The sequence below is a fragment of the Mus caroli genome, unplaced genomic scaffold (genome assembly GCF_978045245.1).
Source record: "Mus caroli unplaced genomic scaffold, Mus_caroli_1 scaffold_10, whole genome shotgun sequence".
NCBI classification, from domain to species: Eukaryota; Metazoa; Chordata; class Mammalia; order Rodentia; family Muridae; genus Mus; species Mus caroli.
Genome location: NW_028227265.1, coordinates 4,328,993 through 4,335,536, shown reverse-complemented (window position 1 = coordinate 4,335,536; position 6,544 = coordinate 4,328,993). Strand labels below are relative to the sequence as shown.

At 48.0% G+C, this 6,544-nt stretch overlaps 1 long non-coding RNA gene across 1 annotated transcript; it reads right to left on the bottom strand.

The window, feature by feature from the left end:
• Window positions 1–1,038: 1,038 nt before the first annotated feature.
• Window positions 1,039–5,733, bottom strand: LOC147002185 (uncharacterized). The gene is made up of 4 exons (XR_015048706.1): window positions 5,521–5,733; window positions 5,195–5,361; window positions 4,835–4,920; window positions 1,039–1,906 (listed from the first exon to the last, which is right to left on the bottom strand). It is a non-coding gene; the product is annotated as an uncharacterized LOC147002185 (long non-coding RNA).
• Window positions 5,734–6,544: the final 811 nt, after the last annotated feature.

Below are 6,544 nucleotides of genomic sequence, written 5' to 3'. Positions count from 1 at the left end.
CATTTCCTTTGCTTGTGCTGGTGGTGGGTCTGTGCCACTACCGCCAGGCTGTTTATTCCGCTCTTATATGCCTCATAAGAAGACTGGAGGGGCTGGTAAGATGGTTCCAGCCCCAAGCCTGACAGCTTGAGTTTAACCACACAACCCTTGGGTAGAAGGGCTCCAGCCAGTTTTCCTCTGACCTCCACACATGCATATCCACACAGACACAAACGAAATAAATGTAAAAGAGAAACTAATATTAGGATTGGTAGTAACTGTTGTTGATAGCAGGCTTGAGGGACGACATTGTTGTCAAGGAAGGGCATGTGCTACTCTTTGCAAGGACCCAGAATTTAGTTTCTGGCACCCACACTGATTTCTCTCAACTGCCTGTTTCTGTTACTCCAGATGATCTGATGCCCTCTTCTGGTCTCTGAGGGCACCTGTACTTCCATACAAAATACACACACACACACACACACACACACACACACACACAGAGGCAATGTAACTAGGTTTAAAAACGTTTTTAAAAGGAGAAATCTGGAGACTGTGGGCAGAACTCCAGAAAATAACTGCCTGGCCTGTTAGCGTCATCCCTGGGCTTGGTAGCAGAGCCTGCTGCTTCCTACCTGAGAAGGAGAGGACTCCAGCCGCCCTCCCTCAGGATACTCCCATACACTGCTGAGGAAGGGTACCCAGGCACTCCTGTGTTCAAACATGGACAGGCTATGTTTAGGAGCCCTGTTCATTCTATAAAGATCTGGGTAGAAGGTCAATGTACTGTAGGCTGGAAGGCGGCTGGCTCAGCAGCTAGGAGTGCTAGTTTACACTTACACGTGACCTGAGCTTGGATCCCAACACCCACACCAGGCAGCTCACAAGCCTCAACTCTAGTTCTAGGATCAATACCCTCTTCTAATATCCAAGGTTACATATATGTGTTTACCTGCACATACCGACAGACAGACAGACAGACAGACAGACTCAATGATTTAAAAAAAAATAAAAGTAAACACTGAAACACTCCAGGGTTGGGTTGTTTGTTTGTTTGTTTGTTTTTGTTTTGTTTTGAAGGTTTTATAAATTAGAATCTAACATAACCCCGGGCTGGCCTCAGACTGCCTGACCATCCTACCTCAACTTCCGAAGTACTACAACTGTAGACATTCTGTACTACAATTCCGTAGGTTTCTGCAGTCCACAGAGTGTCACAACCTCACGACATTGTGTGTTGACTGCAGCAGGACACTGGGTAACTTAACGCTGTGTCTGTATTCCATCAAGACATTATTTACAAAAACACATGGAGAGCTAGCTCTGGCCCTCAAGCAGTAGCTGACCAAATCTTGCTGTACCGGACAGAGCTCTGCTCTCCATCAGGGGATTGGTGCTATTCCATGCCAGGTAAGATGGGAAATTCCCATTTGGCCACGCCACGGGTGCTAGAGAGTCCCCACTGTGTGTCCCCACTGTGTGTCACACCTGGTAGTAATAAGCTGGACCCTAAAAACTGACCAGGCCGGTGCCTTACCAGATTCGGACAGGCGTCCCGTCCCCCTCCTCCAGAATCATGCCCTTTCCCCAGTCAGGAGTCTCTTGCTCCAAATGCAAAGATTCTTTGAAGCTTCAGAAATAAGCCTTTTAAGTGGAGGGAGAGAAGCCCCTGAGGTTCCGCCAGCTTGCCTTTGTGCTTGGCTGTGAGTTTCAAGGCCCTTACAGGACAACTGGAGTTCCAGGTCGGGGGTCCAAGTGACAGCAGTCTCTATGGCAGGTCTGAGGAGAGAACACTTTGGAAGACTCAGGAGTTCGTTCAAGACTCAGCCACAAGAAATGATGCTGTTCCCCCGCATTCAGATAATAGTGACGAGGCAGACGTGCAGGACAGAGGTGCCACGGATTCGGGTGACTGCCGGGGATGCGGCTGTAACAAAACCGCAGGGTGGCGGAAATCAGCAGGGCTGTGACCCGAGGCAGTAGGGCCGTCAGTTGAGTCTAATGAACAACGCACCAACTAAGGAGCTTTCCCACTGTCCTGCATGTTACCTAATTTCTTTAAGCTTCTTATCATTGCTATGGATAAACATAAACAAAAGACTCTCCCACACAGGAAGTGTTAGCCACGGTAAAAATAGAACCCCCACTTCTGGTCGTATATCCCAGAAAAATGGAAAGCAGGGTTATTAAAAAAAAAAAAAATCTGTGTGCCTGTGCTCACCACAGCCTTATTCATGGCATCCACGAGGTGGGGGCGACTCAGTGTTCAGTGACGACAACAGATGTTAAACTCCAGCATTTTGTGCTTTGCGTGTGGAATATCCCTACAGGTTCATGAGTTGAACACTTAACTGCTCTGGTGGCCTTTGGCTGGTGGCGATGTTCTGAGAGACTATGGAATCTCTGGGACATGGAGTTCTGGCTGCAGAGGTAGGGAGGGCCACAGGAATGGACTTTGACCGTTATGGGCTGGCTCCAGCTCTAACCCAATCTCTGTTTCTTTCTTGGTCTACGTAGACATGAACAAGGAGCCTCACGCTCTTGCTAACACTAAGCCAGACCTCATGCCTTCCTGCTGTTGCACACTGTACCCTCTCAGCTGTGAGCCAAAATGAATCCTCCCCTTCTTTTTTGTCAAGTATTTGGTCACAGCAGTGAAAAAAAAAATGAATACAAGAGTATATATGCACAGGACGGAGTATCATTCAACCTTGGAGACAGGTGGAGCACACTTTTAATCAGAGGAAGGCAGATCTCTGAGTTCAAAAGCCAGGGCTGTTCCACAGAGAAACCCTGTCTCCAAAACAAATACAAAAAAGTTTTATTCAGCCTTTAAAAGGAAGAAAATTCTGACTGGGTCACAAGGCCCAGTAATTTGCAGTGTTTATTAGAAAGTTTAATGCATACCAAACACCAAGGCATTGTTAAACAAAATGGCAAATTACTGGGCCTTGACCCATGGCGCTATGTGATTGAACTTGCTTTCTGACTTTTTATGGCTTGCTTTTTGGAAATAGGGTTTCTCTGTGTAGCCTTGACTGTCCTTGAATTCACTCTGTAGACCAGGCTGTTCTGATCCGTCTGCCTCTGTCTCCCAGAGTTCTGGGATTAAAAGTGTTTGACACCAACCCCACCCTGGTCATGAGTAAACTTCATTGTATGCACACCAGAAAACATTGATCCCTAAACCTAAAAAGAGCTGAGACATCTTGACATCTCCTTCCCACCAGATCTTAGTGACAACTGTTTTAACTGTGGAACACTCACTTATGATACCGGTTGGCTCCTGAAGATGGTGTGGTGGCGGGTTGAATTAGTTAGGCAGTGGCTTCAATAAAACCTTTTATCTTAGCATTGAAGTGAGAGACCAGGTTAGACCCCCCGGTAGGTAGACAGATGGGGAAGAAGCCATGGCTACGTAATAAACGGGGAGAATTTCCAAGATGGCCACCTTCTTCATCAACTTCCTGACTAGAGACAAAGCTTAGCAGCTCGTGTCCTTCACCAACAGTCCCCCTGCTGCTGGACTGGCTCAGTTCAAGGCTGCATCAGGAGGTGGACCAGTTAACCATCTTATCTATCTATAAACTGCACAATGTAGGAGAGGAATTCTTCAGAGGTTTTTAACCCTCCAGGCCTCAAGGAGAGATGAGAACGGGTCTTCTGGGAGTGGTTTGAATAGGTTTGGCCTAGGGAGTGGCACTATTTGATGGTGTGGTCTTGTTGGAGTAGGTGTGTCACTGTGGGTGTGGGCTTTAATACCCCTGACCTAAATGCCTGGAAACCAATCTTCTCTTGTTTACTTTGGAACAAGATGTAGATCTCTCAGCTCCTCCTGCACCACACCTGCCTGGATACTGCCATGCTCCTCCTGCCTTGATGATAATAGACTGAACCTGTAAACCAGTTCCAATTAAATGTTGTCCTTTATAAGACTTGCCTTGGCCAAGGTGTCTGTTCACAGCAGTAAAAGCCTATCCAAGACACTCTGTGTGTGTGTATCTGCTGAGTGTGTTTCCTCAGGGCCGATAGATACACGCCTCCCTCCCTTTCACAAACTCATAGTTGATAGGTGCTTGAAATGTCTCTGAGGCTACAAGTTGCACCTCAGCTTTTCCCTGCCTTTTCTTTCTTTCTTTCTTTCTCTCTTTCTCTCTTTCTTTCTTTCTTTCTTTCTTTCTTTCTTTCTTTCTTTCTTTTTTTTTTTTTTGGTTTTTTGAGACAGGGTTTCTCTGCAGCCCTGGCTGCCCTGGAACTCACTTTGTAGACCAGGCTGGCCTCGAACTCAGAAATCTGCCTGCCTCTGCCTCCCAAGTGTTGGTATTAAAGGCGTGCGCCACCAAGCCTGGCTTCCCTGCCTTTTCTTTAACTGGCAGAGCAAACGAGCTCATTTCAACACCCCTAGACTGCATCGGTAGTCTTTTTTAAAAAAAAAAATTCCTTGAATGCATTGTAGAGTCAGAGCGGATTTTGCGGTTCCCAAAAAGAAAATGTCCAGCATGTACTCTTGTGCCCTGCCAGCCTGCCGGAGCTCTGCCTGCTGTCTCCCGGGCTCTGTAACCAGCATCCTCCCCTCTTCCTAACCTGCCATTGTGGCTGCTGCTGCTGCTGCACCTGGCCCACAGCTCCGCTCACCTGTCTGCCAAGTGCTGGGATTAAAGGCGTGCGCCACCACTGCCTGGCCCAACTTTTCTTTCTTAAAATGTCTCTGCCAGCTACTGGGGCGCACATCTGCCATCTCAACTCTGGGGAGGCTGAGGCAGGAAAATTGTGAGTTTGAGGATGGCCTGGGTAACATAGGGAGAACTTGTCTCAAAACAAAGCCCCAAAGAAAACACATGAAACCCAAACTTACATAGAGCAGCTCCTGGAAACTGTGAGGACGCCCAGTTCTCCCAATTCATGCAGGCACACACTCCTGTTTGTGGGACCCTTTCATGACTAGGGACCAGAACACAAAAAACAAAAATCCAGATTTGGGTATTGCCACACAGCCCAGATTTTGAATTCTCTTGTAAATCAGTAAATGCATTTATTTACGTATTTGTACATGGGGCAGAGGGTATGGGGGTGTGTACGTGCGTTGACCAGAAGACAACTTGTGAAAACTGGCTCTAGACTTCTCCCAAGTGGGTCCTGGGGAATCGAACTGAGGTCACCAGGACTTTATCCACCTCCTCAGTCCTCCCACGGATCCCCAGGATTCTTACATTACCTCACTTGCAGTGGGTGTCGACACCCACTGCGATGTACACAGCACTCAAACATCTGCATAGCCCATTCACGGGTTAGCGGTGAATAGCTGGAGCTGCTCTTTTCCTTACTTGTTTGCTTCAGTGACCTCAGTCAGTTCCAGATGGTGATCCACAGAAGCCAGGAGCTCTTAGAGGCGTGCAGAGAGGGAAAACAAAGGGTTAAAGTTCAGCTTGTGACTTGAGATGAGGTTTCACACAGGCAATATATCTCGAACAACATCCAACACCGGTGTGGGTCAGACGAAAGACTTTTTAGATTCCTCCAGCTTCAGCTCACTCTGCGTACCTGGATGTGGAGATTTAGACGCGAGGGAAGGGCACCTTGGAGTCTAGTGCAGGGGAAACAGGACTTGCAGAGAGCCTGCCTTTCCGGTTTCAGAACTGAGGGAAAATTGTTTTGATAATCCTTCCACCCAGCCTCATTAAGGCCTCACCAGGTTTAAAGAGAGAGAATCTACCTACAGGCCCGCTAGAGAGGGGCCCTTGAGTCTTGTTTGTGGGTACCCTGGGTCTTGAGTGGCTAAGGAAGAACAGAGGAGGCTTGTGTCCCCTGAGAGAGTGTGGCCCAGTGGGAACCTGGTTGCTTCATTGGGACCGGAAACAGGAATCGTGCTTCAGCACAGGAGCCTAGGATGTAAAGGAAGCAGTGTGGACGGAGGGATCTTCACAACTCTGAGCAACCAAAGGATGCCCAGCTGCAGACATGGTCTCCGCAGCCCATGCTCAGGTCACTAAGGAAACCAGGATCGATCAGGAGGGCCAGCGGAAGGAAGGCAATTCCGTTGTCCGGAGGAAGCCTTTCCACAGCCAGGGCCAGCAGCACTTTCTCCTCTGTGGCACAGAAACAAGGGAAGGCTTAGAGTGAAATCTGAGGCTGGGTTTGACCACACAGATGAAGGTCCCGGAAGAAGACAACTCTAAGTAAACACCCCACAGCATACCGTATTAGTCAGAGTTTATGTCATCCTGGCCAGACAACGAGGGTCAGTGGCTTCAGTCGCAGAAAAGCCAAGCATTACTTGTGAATTGCAGCGTCCGTGAAATGCAGACCCTCGGTCCATGAGGGACAGCACTTCCAAAGTCTCACTGGGTAAAGGCAGGTTAGGTGGCACAAGCCTGTGGCCCCAGCACTAGGGAAACCCCACACTGAAGGATTCTTGTGAGTTTAAGCTACCACTGTTGAGTTCCAGGAAAGCCTGGGAAGGAGACTGTGTTACAAAACACACAATATCAAAGGATATTTGTCTTCTAAACAGTTCAGTAAATGCTGAAAACATGTGATTCACACTTTTTTTTTTTTTTTTTTTTTT